This window comes from Camelus ferus, chromosome 29, assembly GCF_009834535.1.
Source record: "Camelus ferus isolate YT-003-E chromosome 29, BCGSAC_Cfer_1.0, whole genome shotgun sequence".
In the NCBI taxonomy this organism is placed as follows: domain Eukaryota; kingdom Metazoa; phylum Chordata; class Mammalia; order Artiodactyla; family Camelidae; genus Camelus; species Camelus ferus.
In genome coordinates, this window is record NC_045724.1 from 8,480,917 (window position 1) to 8,495,930 (window position 15,014).

The 15,014-nt window shown below is 34.3% G+C and overlaps 1 protein-coding gene and 1 long non-coding RNA gene across 7 annotated transcripts in view; one reads left to right on the forward strand and one right to left on the reverse strand.

Moving 5' to 3' along the window:
* LOC116660499 overlaps nt 1-15,014 on the forward strand; it is a 344,375-nt gene that overhangs the window by 98,040 nt on the left and 231,321 nt on the right. Inside the window, exon 5 of one of the 6 annotated variants that reach the window (XR_004316054.1) lies at nt 6,248-7,840. The exons of the other annotated variants lie outside the window; for them this stretch is intronic. This is a non-coding gene — a long non-coding RNA (uncharacterized LOC116660499). Of the gene's footprint in view, nt 1-6,247; nt 7,841-15,014 lie in introns of those variants that run through there. 6 annotated transcript variants of the gene reach the window in all.
* PKIA (cAMP-dependent protein kinase inhibitor alpha) overlaps nt 1-15,014 on the reverse strand; it is a 90,446-nt gene that overhangs the window by 62,431 nt on the left and 13,001 nt on the right. The gene's annotated exons all lie outside the window — the stretch shown is intronic.

The window sequence follows — 15,014 nt, forward strand, 5'->3', positions numbered from 1 at the left end:
ACATGGCTTTGCCATGCATTATCATTTGATAATTCTGGACTCATCAGAAAAAAAATATAAGTTGTAGTGCACATTAAGTCAATGTTGAGGAAGGTGATATATTTATGAAGTGCAACTTGTTGGTGTTTTGCAATGCTTTAACAAAAGTACACATTAACAATATATATACTTTTATATATAGTATATTATAGATACAGATATCTGTATGTATACTTTTTAGCATAAGAAATCACAAAATTTAAAATAATGATTAGATCCCTTCTCATAAAGTTCTGAAATTAAAGAAAAAGTTATGAAAATATAAACTAAATTCGCTGAGTTTCTGAAATAATCAGAAAGTTTGAAAGAGAGATTGTGTTTAATAATGATGTGTTGTTGCTTGCTTCAATGGTTAAAGAAATAGAAAAATTTAATGAGACTACTTTTCCATTAATCATTCCCCTCTGGTGGCTGGTGTAATAAGGGAGCCAACATTGGCCCCCCATTTCCCTTGAATAGGGTTTAACTTCTTCGGAGAGGGTTTAACTTCAAGGTTAAGAGCATGGCCTCTGGGCTCAAACCCTTTGTGCCTAAATCCTACACTTGCTACCTGCTAACTTTGCAACTTTTGGGAAAGTACTTACCCTTTCTCAAGTCTCTTTATCTTTACTTATGTGATGTGGATAATTGTGAGGATTAATTGCCACTGACAAACAGGAACTGTTATATATTTAAGTGCCCAGTAAGGAGGAGTTTGGAAAGTAGATGGGGATAATAGATGGATTCATAAAGGAAATGCACAGATGTTGAGGTTGGGCTGAATTGGGTTGGAAAAAACAGTTTCAAGAAAGATAACAACTGAAAGGAGACCCCCTTCTCCTTCAGCTGCCAGAAAAAGAGGCGTGGTTAACAGGACAGAGAAAACAGTTGAAAACTGGTGGTCCTGTTGCATTTGAGTAGGGAAGCATGTTTGAAGTGTTCTATACACACAGACAGAAGCAGCCAAAATCTACCATCCAAAAGAGGTGTGGATATATACTTATGTATGTTTGTAGGTCTGTTTGTACAATGTTTCTCTTGAGAAGTCAGCAGGACCTTTGAAGACAGAGTCCCATCCTCTTTGACACATGTTTGGGGCAGGGCAGCATCAGGAGTAGCAGAGAAATCTCAGAGTGAAGACAACCTAGGATACCTGCAGGGACAGACTTACTACTCCCCCACTTTGCTCCTAGCACCAGAGCTCTCAAAGTCATTCGCACCCTTTCATTGCCTTATTCATTCTCCCCTTGCCTCTTCCACAGTGAGGCTTCTGTTTCACATTTTTTACTTCACTTTCTTCTGTGATGTTGTAATTGCAAAAAGAAGCAAACTTGCCTCAATCTTCTTTCTTCTTGTCCTCAGTGAACTATGAACTGGTATTTTTTTTTTTTTCTCTTTCCCTTATCTAGAAACCCACTCTTTAGGGTGTGAAATCCTATAATGCGTAAGACCAAATTGTTCTCATATTATATTTGACTATGTATATATAAATCTTCACATTCATTATATATACGATATTCCATTGTTATTCATTATTTATTATATTCATGTACATGCACAGATATATAATGAATGTGAATATTAAAATTATCCCTTTAAATTTAAGCCCTTCAAGTGATCAACATTTTTGTGTTTAAGAGCTACATACATCTGTCACATATTCTGCTTTCTTTTTTCTTTTTCTTTTCTTACAACCTTTTGAAAATAACCGTTCTGAGCCCAAGAGTGGATTTGGCCCATAGGCCAAAGTTTGCTTACTGCTGCTTTAAAATAAAAAAAATCCTGAGTTTGAGAAAAATGTAACAAAACTCAATAATCAGTTCTTGATGTTGGATATTGTGCATTTTAATGCAAGTGAGAGACAACAAGAACTATGTGAGAATATGCTTGTCAGTTTCCAACAAATCTGAGAAGTAAAGGTAAGTTATGTAAATGGAAAATCAAAATGGAGTCAGGATTGCTAGGGAGAGCTCTCCAAAATGGAGCCTCTGGGGAGGCCACTGAGGAAGTGTGACTTATGCACATCTCAGCTGGGGTGGAATCTGAACTTTGACCACCTGTTGTTGTCTTAATGCAGGCATCCAGAACATCTGCCCAGGTCTCAGAAGCTCAAGATACTTATCAGACCCTCAGCCTAAAATGAAACAGAGTATCCCTTAAGGACAAATACTTGCTTTGCTGCGTCAGAGTCCACTGTAACTTCTGCCAGGCAGCTTTAACAACCTTGTGCCTTTTATTTTCACAAGCCCCTGACTCCTTCTCTTCCATGGAACACTCTTTGAGTTTCACCCTGAATCTATGTCTCCTGAATTGCAATTCTTCAGACCTCTTTATTCTCTGCAGCCTCGATACTGGTTATTGTTTGACACTTGAGCCCCATCATTTATGAATAAATGAGGCAAGTTATTATTTCCTGGTTCATGCCTCTGAGACTCCCTTTTCTTGTTTTATTTAACTTTTATTTCCTAACAATGATTCCTTCCTTACATCGAGGTCGAGTTCTAATTTTCCCCTTAGATCTAGTCATGTGACAAAGGAATTATTTTACTCATTTTCTCAATCTCTTACGGACTGCATTCTATTTTGATACAGCAAAAATGTTACTATTGAGAAAATTATTTCTTTTGCCTGCTAATTTGATCTCATCAACCTTTTCCTGCACATTTTCTATGCTACATTTAATCAACTTAAATTACTCACAGCTGATTTTCAGGTCTATCAGTATATCACTTCTGCCTTTCAATACTCACTCACCTTGCTTCTCTGCAGTTTTTTTCTATCATTTTTGCTTCAGATTGTTCGCATTTAAAAGTCTTCTTTTGATATCACACATAATTCATTCACAGGTGTAGGAGAAACAGGTGTAACACCTTTCTGCCAAGGCAAAACACTCATTCATAGTGCCCAGTGGTTTGACAGGGCTGGGTGTTTATCACCTTCAAATGTGCAAGACTAAACCACATATACTACATTAATCTCCAAATTCTACCAGTTTCCCAGGCTATATGGGTTAGAACAAGCTTTGACTCTTAAGCATCTGCTATGGTCTGAATGTTTCATATGTTGAATTCATGTGTTGAAAACCTCATGCCCAATGTGGTATTAGTAGGTGGGCCTTTGGGAAGAGCTGGAGCCATAAGGGTGGAGCTGTCATGAATGGGACTGGTGCCTTATGAAAGGGGCTCCAGGGAGATCCCCCGCCTCTTCTGCCATGTGAGGACACAGGGAGATGGTGCCAGCTTATGAACCGGAAAGAGGGTCCTCACCAGGAGGCAACCATGCTGGCACCTCCATCTTGGACATTCCAGTCTCCAGGACCATAAGCAATAAACTGCGTTGTTATAAGCTACGCAGTTGGTGGTATTCTGTTAGAGTAATGTGATTAGAATAAGACAACATCTTCTACCCTAGGGGAATAGTTCTTAGACTAATTACATAGTAAAATTTGTGTATTACCTCAGCATACACCAAATGATGCAGAAACAGGGTTGCTGAAGAATTTTATCATGCTCTCCTATCACATACCCGGGAGACACTACACATTTCATTTTTACTAGGAGCTTCCTATGGCAGTGGTTTTCTCCATGGCAGTGTGGACACCGGCATCACTGCTACTTGCTCCTCCTAGAGGAGCCTGGATGCCTCTCTCCTCTTCCTTGTTTGAGAGCTATTTCAGTTAGCTTTGACTTGGCTCATCTTCAAGCTAGTTATCCTAAGTGCCCATTCTCATACTCGTTACGCTCATATCACTCAGGGCAATTTTTAGCAGTTTAGAGGAATGAAGAGTAGCTTTTTAGGACAGTGAAAAATAAGGTGGATTGTTGGTCATTTATTCAACGTGCATAAGTAGTTGTCATATGCCAGGCATTTGGGCATTGTGCTTCTGGTATCCGAAAGAGCCCCTGCTTTCAAGTGGTCTGCGGTAAGGCTGGCATGAGTTTCCAGTAGACAAGAACAGTATGAGTGGATAAGTGGCAGGACAGGGTGCCAGGTTGGGAAAGGGGACACAGAGAAGGAACAAGCTTATCTTTAAATATTTTTGAAGAGCAGAACACCCGATTTGAATGAAATGAACGAAATGTAGGAATTTAAAAGACAACAAAAACTTTTTAGAGACGAACATTCTAGACAGAGGCAGCAGCAAGATTTAAAAAGCAAGGAGGGCATAAAGAGCAATGGTGGTTCTAAGGAACCACCAACAGTATGAGTGGCATATAAGATCCATTTGAGCAAGTGATGAAAAAGTAATGCCAAAATTCACAGTGGATAATCAACAGTAATGATATAGCACCCTTCCTTTTTTTTTTTTTTTTTCATTCTTGAAATATTTACTGAGTGGCTCTTATGTGTCAATGATTGTTGTAACCAATACTTTATGCTCATGGAATTTGCTTTCTACCTGGAGAGACAGAAAATAAATCAATACCAAAATATACTGTTTGGCAGATGGGAATAAATATATGGAGAAAAGTATATCAGGGGTGGGATGGCTCAGTGTGTGCACCTGCATGGGCAGGCACAAAAGTTATTTTTTATAGGATGATCAAGGCCTCACTGGTGTGGTGACATTTGACCAGAGGCTTGTAGTCTTATCTTATTTACTATCATACCTGCTAGTATAATATTCTATTTATATGTGTATGAGTTACTTTTCTAGAACATTTCTAGAAGATGAATTTGTAAATGCAGGGGCCTTGGGATGGGAAAATGCCGAGTGTTGAAAACACAGAAATGATGCTGGTGTTCCTGGTGTGGAATGAGAAGAGCAGGGCATACACAGTGGAGAGCTGGTGGTGGAGCGGGGTGGGGTGCAGATTAGATAGGGTTTTTTAGAGTCTCTTTGAGCACTTGTTCCCTGGTGGCTCCTCACCTGTTAGGCAGAGTCAAGAAAATATATAGCCCCAGATAGTGGAGAACAGGTATTTGGCATTTATTGCTAAATAGTTCAGCTTAAAACCTTAAATATTTATGGAAAGAAAAATTTTGCTAAATTTTTGTAGCTCATCTTGGCTACATTGGGGTGGTGGATGGGTAAATCCAGAGAACTTTCCATATCGGGAAAGACCATAAAGATTTGTGTATTTTTTGTTTTGTCTTGTTTTTTAAAAGTAGGGGAGAGAAATTACGATTACTATTTTAAGTCTGAGAAAGACGAGCAAAGAGAGTGAAATGGTTCATTAACTGCAAACCTGGGCTTAAGAGTGGGAAGGTTAGGAGTTCCACACGCTGCCCTAGGCCAATTGCTTACAAAGAGGAGAGCCATTTTCCTCAAATAAGCTCCCCGGGGCAGTAGTGATTACCTTCCCAAAGAGCTTGGGCCACTCTGTGAGCTGAGTTCCCTGAGGTTGCCTTCAGCTTTTTATCGCTCTCCTTTTCCACTTCCTAAATTCCCATTCCTTTTATTTGAGCAGTCAAAGTATCTCCTAGAAACTTGTTAAAAATGCAAATTCCCAGCTGAGGCCCTGGAAATCCTTGTTTTGACAAGCCTTCTGATTCGCACTAGAGCTTGAGACCCATTGCTCTCCTGGTCTGAGAGAGAAGGAGAGAGGGAGAGAGGGAACGAGAGCAAGAGGGAGAGATAGAGAATCCCAGGAAAGTATTCTGGAAAGTAAATTCAAATAGCTTTTTATATTGAGTTTTTACTGCGGTCATTTACGAATGATTGAAAACAACCACAAATCGAAACATGTAGTTACTTGAAGGTCTCTTTAGCAGAAATCAATCTTATATCATGACAGTTCTCCTATACTCCGATCTGTTACTTAATAGATCATTTCCTCATAGGGTTGACTAACAGCAATTCAACAGAAAATGCTCTTTATATTTAAATAGCACTTTCTGTCCCAAGATGTCAAAATGCTTGACAAGTAGTCAAAATGCAGCTCACTGATATTCTCAAACCCATGGCAGTAAATAATCCAGCATCTACCAACACTGCTATTTACTGGTGATTTCTTGGCTGTGAAAGTGGAAGTGCCTTGGCTCTCTGCAGAAAGTCAATGACTAAAGGAGGAAACATCATTCATCTTGGTTCACAAATTGATAAATTACTCTCTGACTTCTATTATTGCATCTAAAAGACAGATAACGATGCTCATCAAGGACAAATCCCAAAAAACATTCTTGCACTTTCTCTGATTAAACCTGATTTTTGAAAATCATCTGGCTCAATCTACATTTAATTATGGTATGAATGCTACTTAATTCTTTATTACTTCTGATTGCACAGGATCGATGGCACTTGAAGAGTAAGAAGCAGATGCTCACTGGGGTCTCCTTGGGAGCCAAGTCAACTTTGACTCCCTAGTGACCAGCTTCATATCTAGAATAATACATGTGATCAATAATTATTTCTTGAATGTATGAGATATGAATGAATCAAGATATTTTTAGAGTTGGAGTCATGGATCAAGAGGAGGAAAAGTAGTTAAAAAAAAAAAAAACTATTACATTCGCAAAACCCACTGCTGGAATGAATGCTAATAACAACTTGACAATGTCCTCTGTCATTGCAAATAATGTAATATCAACATGTACTAATCAATCAGAAAAAGACTTTCAGAATTCAATTTCAAATGTAAGCCGGGAATTCCTCTCACCTACCTTTTCTTATGATAAAACTAGGAACTGTAGGGTCAACAGATAATATGCCAGTTTTTCATTTAAAATTGGACAGTTTAATCCAATTTTGGAGACATGAAATAAAACTGATGCGCAAATATTAGAATTTTCACCAATGAAAAAAACTGATTTCCAAAATGCTAAAGGATCGTTCCTCAAAATATTAAAATTGCCTCATATCATCCATCAAAGCACCCTATGTTTACTAAATAAGGAACTATAAAGTTGCATAATTACTGTCAATGATTTTTTTTACTTGGTTTGAAAAAAAATGGCTTGTTTCAAGTAAAACAAAGTTCAACTTGACTATAAGTATCATTAATCTTGTAAAACTTTTGCTAGATTTCTTCTATCTCCAAAATGCCAACCATGCATATTAAACTGACTTTTTTTATTGTGTATGATTTCTGTACATTTGTCCTGTTTGAATTTTAATGTTAAGAACTCTTTCTTAACAATCTTGTTGAAAATTAGAGTGTGGATTGTAACTTCTCTGTTTAACTCATCACCCATACCTAGAAGATTGTCCGCTACATAATTACCACTTAAAATTTCTAAACTATCTTAATAAGATCCATCCTTATCCTAGCTTTAAGCACATGACGACAGAAGCAGTTTCCAGTGGCATTAGAACACATTAATAATCCAGAGTAAATGTTAACTATAAATAAAGTTTATCTGTTGATTAAGATACAGAACATGTCTGAGATTTGGAATTACTTCCTGATAACCCTGAGTCAGAGTTGTGGTAAAGGCTTACTGGGGGCATGTTACCATTTTCTGAGTACATTCTGAAGAAAGAAGTTGATGAGAGACCATGCAAGATTTTCCAGGCTCAAAACGGAGCTGCATGGAAATAGCCAGTGAAACACAGAAGAGTCCATTGTTCTGCTGGATTAAGCTCACCCTGGAACTAACAGAAAAGAGACTGAGATCTAAGTTTTGAGCATCTTCACAGTACTTCCCTGCTCTCATAGGACCAGGCAGTAGACAAGACAAAATCTGGGAACCGTCACTGTGTACCTTTAAACAAACACAGGTGACCCTCTGTAATAGTAAAATGTGGCTCAGTGAATGTTCAATTAAATCTGAATAGTAAGAGTAACTCCTTCTTTCTTGTTCTAGTAAGTCTGATAGAAGTGGACAGAGCTGGGCATGGCGTGGCAAGGGGGATTTTTTCCTTTCTCCTACAGGCTTTAAACTTCACTTTTCCTATGACTTAAGCCTAACTAAAATTTATGGACTTTTGAAAAAGGGTAGGAACTAAAATTAAATAAGCTGAGTTTTGAGGGTGATAAAAATGATAATAATTGTAAGAAAAGGTAGCATTATTACTGTGAGAATTGATAGAACTGTTTTTGTTCCAAATATGAGCATGTTATAGCACTTTCATTATGATTAGAATTAAATAGAATTTCACTTGCTATCCCCCTCTGATAATATTACCAGAGACTTCACTTGAGGAAATTTAAAATATTTATTCTGTGTAAATCTCTACAAATCCTTAAATTGAATCTTATTATGAGCTATATAACACATGGTATCAATAAGTTGGCAGGATTTTGACAATTTTCCTGCCTCCCTCTAGTCCTCCTTATTTTCCTCTTCCCTTTGCTCCTTTTCTCCCTTCCTCCTCCCTCCCTTTGTTTCCACAAAGACAGTGGGCATATAACAAACAGTAGGGATCAAAATCTTATATCCATTATAGGGGTTGGGAACGTACACTCTCACCAAAACAGAGATTTGATTTTAAACACTGTATCTGTGCCTTACTAGCTGTGTGATCATGAATAATTTAATCATTCTGTGCCTCAGTTTGTCCATCTGTAAAATAGGTAATAATACCTATTTAGGTAATGCCTACCTCTTAAGATTGTTGTGAGGGGGAATTCCATTTGGTTCTAAAACAGTATTTAGCACAGAGGAAGCATAATAAGTATTATTTTTCACTTCTCAGAATATATAAAATGTTTAGTACCAGGATTCATAGCCTCAAAATCTAACATTCACTGATGTGACTATCTGATTAGCCAGATGTAGGAAAAAAAGTGATAGTAATTATTTCTTTAGTTTCTCTGTTTTTTTAACTGAAAACCAGAATCACAATTTCTTGGCATTATCTATTATTAACAAATAATATAAGACCATAAAATTATTTTTGAGACGGCCTTAAATATTTGAAATGAAGGAAGCTAAGGAATAGTAGTAAATAAACCTTTTGATTTTACTAATCCCAAGTGAAAGATGAAATTAATGATACATGTGAAAACTCTGGAGAAGTCATACAGAAAGAACCTCAAGTACTTACAGAATGCTTGAAATGCAAATGACAGCAAATGACTAATTCTTAAATCAAGAACCTTTCACTAAAATTAAAAACATAAATGCTTTCTTTTTCTTGCTTTCTTGTAGGAGGTAAAAGAATTCTTGGTAGGTGTCAGACTATTTTAAAAAGCAGGTTATAGTGATATTTCAGGAGCATAAAAATACTAAGACAGATCTCATAAATGACCCGTTTAAAATAGCTTTATATTTAACAGAAACTTAGTGAAATACACTACAATTGTCCAATGTAATTATAGGAGAGTTTTCTGTGAATTTTAATTATTACTTTTTAAAATAAGAGATTATATGGCCATGTGTTGCAATTACATAAATAATGTTCTAGCCTGGAGGAAAGATTATTACTTAACTTAGACCTAGTTAAGTGTCTGTGTGTGTGTGTGTGTGTGTGTGTAAATAAAATGATATCATCTCATGAATGTCAGCATTATGTCAATGCAAATTCGGTTGGTATATTATTTAATTCAGGTTAACATCAACATTGTCAATGTTTGTTTATTAAGCAGTTTGATCCCTTAGGTAGGAGGCATGGTTCTTTGGAGAAGTTGGTATACACAAGATACACAAACATGCTGGAAAAAAACAGACATCATAGAGTTTTTAAAAATTAAACCTAGAAACTTATTTAACATGCCCATTTCTTTGGACTGAAGAAAGAAATCCATACAGATTTTCCTAGTTCAGGCTCCAGTGAGGTCTACAGGTAAATTTGTAACTAGTTGCAGATTCTGGCCTATTTCCATTTTTGTGATTATCTCTAAACATGTCCAGTTCCTACAGCATAGAAGAAAGCAGATTGGCCATGGCATGAAACAGGCTTGAATTATGACCCTGCAACTTAAAAACTGTGCACTGCTTAAATGGGCAATTTGCTAAACTTCAAGAACTTGGATACCTCCCATCTGCAAAATAAGTTTTATCTTTTTTCTCCTAACTCTAGAGAGTTAGGATGGTCTGATGGGAGTATGTATATAAAAATGCTTTGAAAATTATATAGTGCTTTAAAAAATACTACTTATTATCATTATTTCAGGATGAGGGAAAATTCCCCCTCCTCTAATATATTCAGTATTTTTATGGCCAGCTTGGATCTTTCAGAAATCTACATAAAAATTGACATTTTAACAACATTTGGCAATGTTTAGATGTTAAAAAACTCATCCAAAGTGGCATATTTCTTAAACAGTTTTAAAAGTAATACATAGATATTGCAATGAATTTGGAAATACAGAATGAGATCAAAAGGAAGTAAAGATAACCCTTACTCTACTTCTTGAGTAAATGATTGGTAAATGATTTTTAAATTTTCTTTTGAGTCTTTTTACTGTATGTATGATATTCAAAACCAAGTTGTGAATATGCTGTATTTATTTTTAACACTCTTTTCACTTAACATTCACAGAAATAAATTTTAATTTTAGTTTCTATATTGTTTCCCATTATAAGCATCTTAAAATACTTAATAGTGAAGATTACCTGTGAGCTATTATGTTAATAAATAAAGTTCAGCGTAGATAACCTAAATAAATGTATTAGAAATTCATGCATTCTAAAGGACACCCCTATGTTTTTGTGTTTGATAATTTCAAATACTGCCTACACAATTCCAATATTTATATTTGATTTAAAACTGTAAATTTTTTTAATAGTTTTTAAATTAAAAATGTTAAATAAGGACTACTTCATTTAAAAGTTGACATAAAAGCTTTAGAAAACTTCCTTCTAATTAAGCGAGGTGGTAGATATAAAAGCACTATAGACATACAGATTGTACTTGACTTTAAATAAAAGTCTGAATAAATACTACAGCATTGTTGCCTACCTAATATTCTGTTAATAATTGGTAATATGCATATTATGGAGAATGACTGAACATTGAGTCATATGTTAGCTATTTAGATCATATTTTGTGTGATACAACAAATTTGCAAAAGTAGAATATCAGGTATATTTTATTGTCAAAGTTTGCCTGCTAACCTTTGATAAGTCATTTCATATGCAATGCCTTAAAATATATCATTTACTGATATCCAAGAGACATCTTAGTTTGTGATTGATAGAGCAGAAACTCTAAGCCAACGATATTTTTGTCTTTATAATTTATTAATTTTTATAGTATATATAATTATTAATATTTATAATTTATTAATTAGAAACCATAATAATACCAATAACCTTCATTAATTTTGATCCTAAAGTTACAGTAATTTCAAACAGAAATTAGTATATGTACATACCAAATTAAAATTTCTAAACCAGTATTACAATTGATGCAGTGTTTATATGAAATATTACATGTATAATACATTCTTAAATTAATAAAGTGAAAACAGAAAAGAAATATCATAAATGTTTGTATACTCAAAAGGATTTAGGAGGAATTTCTGGTAATATAAATTAATACATGATTAATCATATTGCCTTTATTTATAACACACCCAAACATACACACTTCTATAAGATTATATGTCTTTAACATTAAGAGAAATGTATTAGAGTTAATTTTTTTTAATTGTTTTTATTGTGTTTATATTTTCTAATTTAGAGGTCTGGCCTTTAAGCATTTTTAAATCATAGAACTAATCAGATGAAAACAGGAGAAAACCCAACAATCCAACTCACGGTGTTTGTTAATAAGCCTCTGTATAAAAGTGTTATGAAACTAAGATAAAATGAAAAAAATAGACATGATTAATCAAGAAATGGCTATTTTAAAAAATCTAGTTAATAGTATACCACCTGAGTTAGGGTGATGGGGAAGACTAAAATAAATGCCAAAGTTTTATTCTCTTACTTAAAAAAATTACTGTATATTGGGTCTATGTCCTAATTTGGGACTATGTAACTGCCACTCTCATATTTCTAGGTTTATTATGAGAGTGCATTTTTCTTAGGGGTTAAGTTTAGAAAAAGAACTGGAATGTTCCATACTACAATTTTCTTTCCTCCCTTTCCTGAATCATTTTCCAACAGAAAAAATGAGAAATACCTAATGAACAGATCTGATGATTCAAAAAGGGACAAGTCTCTATTCTGAAACACTATTCAAATGAGAACATTCCAAATTAGGATTTTGTGAGACACTAGAAAATTATGGCATGAAATATAGATGTAGAAGAGTAATTTCTTATGCATTGTAAAATGTATTCCTCAAAACAAAAAAGCTGATGGAAGGCCAAAGTACCTACCTAATGGACAAAATATAATTAAATGAAACAGAAGCATGTTCCAAGCCAAATGGCAACTATACCACTGTTCTCACATAATTGGATAATAATTACAATCCAGTAAGATCAAGTTTAAAAACATTTAAGTATATAAATAGAAATATATATATACATACAAATGTATATATAACATATATAGCAACCTGAAATAGGTAAATACATATTTATATTCATATCTTAAAGAATCACTTTGAAATTTAAAAAATACTCTTTTATCTTTTGAAAAATAAACAGGCAGTGAAAAAATAAGTTTTCTTTGTAAAACTTTACTCTAGAAACAAAGATTCTTCAAATGCTTCTTCTCCAGGAATGTATCTGTTTATTTTAAATGAAATCTAACTAAAATGTAATCAAATATTTGAAATAGAAGGAGAACATTCATGAAAACAGACATATATACATGCATATATGTATATACATATTTATTCACACACATAATTGGTTAAATATAATTAATGTGTAATACATATAAAATACAGCTTTTCTTTGACTTACTATGGGGTTACATCCTGATAAACCCATCGTCAGTTGAAAACATCGTTAAGTTGTAAATACATTTAATACACCCAATCTACCAACCATCCTAGTTTAGCCTAGCCTATCTTAAATGTGCTCAGAACACTCACATCAGCCTCTAGTTGGACAAAATCATCTGATACATGTCATGTAATTTATTGAGTACTGTAGAGAAACTGAAAAACAGAATGTTTGTTAAGTGTCCCTGTTGTGATGCCCTGGCTGACTCGGAGCAATGGCTCACTGCTGCTGCCCAGCATCACAAGAGAGCATCAGGCTGCATGTCGCTAGCCTTGGAAAAAAATCAAAACTCAAAATTCAAAGTATAGTTTCTACTAAATCCATATCACTTTCATACCACTGTAAAGCTGAAAAATCATAAATCAAACCATTTTAATTTGGAGAATGTCTGTATATAAACTTTTGTATAATTATGTGTATATATTCACGTACTTGTATACTTATTTAAAAACAGGTATTTTCATTGTATGCAACATCTCACCTTAGAATAAGACTATGCCCAAAATCTATGCCTCAAACCTTTGGTGAATAGCTAATAATTTCAATATTCAAACAGGGATTAAAAATATTGGTTTGGAAATTTAGCACAAACTTACTCCTACACTGTATATATGTTTTACACTTTTTACTTGAAAGAATAAAATTAAATATACATGATTAGGCTCTACCAGGTGAAATAAATTATTGAAAATTTGGCTGGAGTTTTTGATTACCACAAAATTCTCACTTGTGACCAACTATGGCTTAACATGTTAAATGGAAGGCTCTAGGCAGTTTTTATACTTGTTTCCTTAAACCAAAATGCTCCATATCAATCTTAAAAAGTCATATAAGAAAAAACATAAAATTATGTGCTTTTCAAGCCCAACAAAAATTCTTATCATACTGAAGCACGTGTGTGTACTAACTGCAATTTTTATAGCAGGTGTTGCTGGTACTAAATTTTTTACATTAATTGAGGCTGTATTTTTGATTTCAGTTTAAAGGTGTTGCTACTGATTGAATCTCATCAGTAGCACATAGTAATGAACAAGACAATATTAAAATGCCCACATGTTCTCTCTAAATTCTTTGAGCTGCAGTAAAATAGAAAGATAGCACATACCAAAAAGAGCCCTCTGTATATAATGTACAATGGAGTTGCAGATTAATTTTCCTTTTTGGACAATTTAATGATATGCATTAGCAATAAGAAACTTCTTCAATAGTTACATATTAAAAAAAAAGATTCTGGTATAAAGCAGATAATTAACAAGATTATCTTCAATGGCTTTTGTTAGAGGAAGTGAATGTTAAGAACTCTTTTTAAATTAAAGTTGACCTTTCCCAGGAATTTCAACACTGTATTACAAAAAAAAAAAAAAAAAAAAAAGACAAAAAATTGTCAACTATTGCTTTTAAGAAAGGGAACCGTCACATTTTCTATGACATTTGCTTCTGAAATCAACACCCTCATTCAACAACCTTGATATTCTGAAAATGAGTCAGTGAAAATAGTGATTAGACATATGGCACAATTCAGAAAGAAAAGAGGATGAAGAATTATTAGACAATTGACTTTTCCCAGGGCATCCAATCAACTACTCGCAGAGTTAAAAATAGAAACTAAGTCTAATTCCTACAGCTACCACCACATCAGAGCCTGACAACTTCGCATTGTCAGAGCCTCAACTTCTCACGCCCCTGGGATTACGTGCAATGAAACATCTTCCCATGAGGTTCAGAGTCATTTCAAGGCTTGGTTTAAAATGAAGAGGGGTAGGAAAATGTTCATAAATTTGGGGGAAAATTTGTGAAAATGAGATCTGGTTGTAAACTGCCCATGAGAATTACAAAGATAAAAACTGTAAACATTTATTGACCCTTAACTATGTTTCAAACACTGCGGTAAGTTCTCTTTTTATGTTATCTTCTTAAATCTTCACAACAGTCCTGTGATTTTCTTGTTTTAAATATGAAGAGACAACTCACAGAGGTTAAGTAACTGACCCTAAGTCACATAGATATAGAAAACAGGAGAGGTAGTATTCAAACTAGGTAGGATTCAAAGTTAAAATTCACTTCCTGAAAGACATGATTTGGACATAAGTAGCCAAAAATCCCCAAAATAAATAAAAAAATAAAAATAAAGAGAGAAAGGGAAGGAAGATGCCTAGTAATCAGCATACCTTCAAGATAATATTTAGAGATTTTTGATTGATGTTAAAAATGACCAAAAGCTGCCTGAGAGCTCTAAGAATAAAAAATTTTATCAAATTAAAAAAGAAA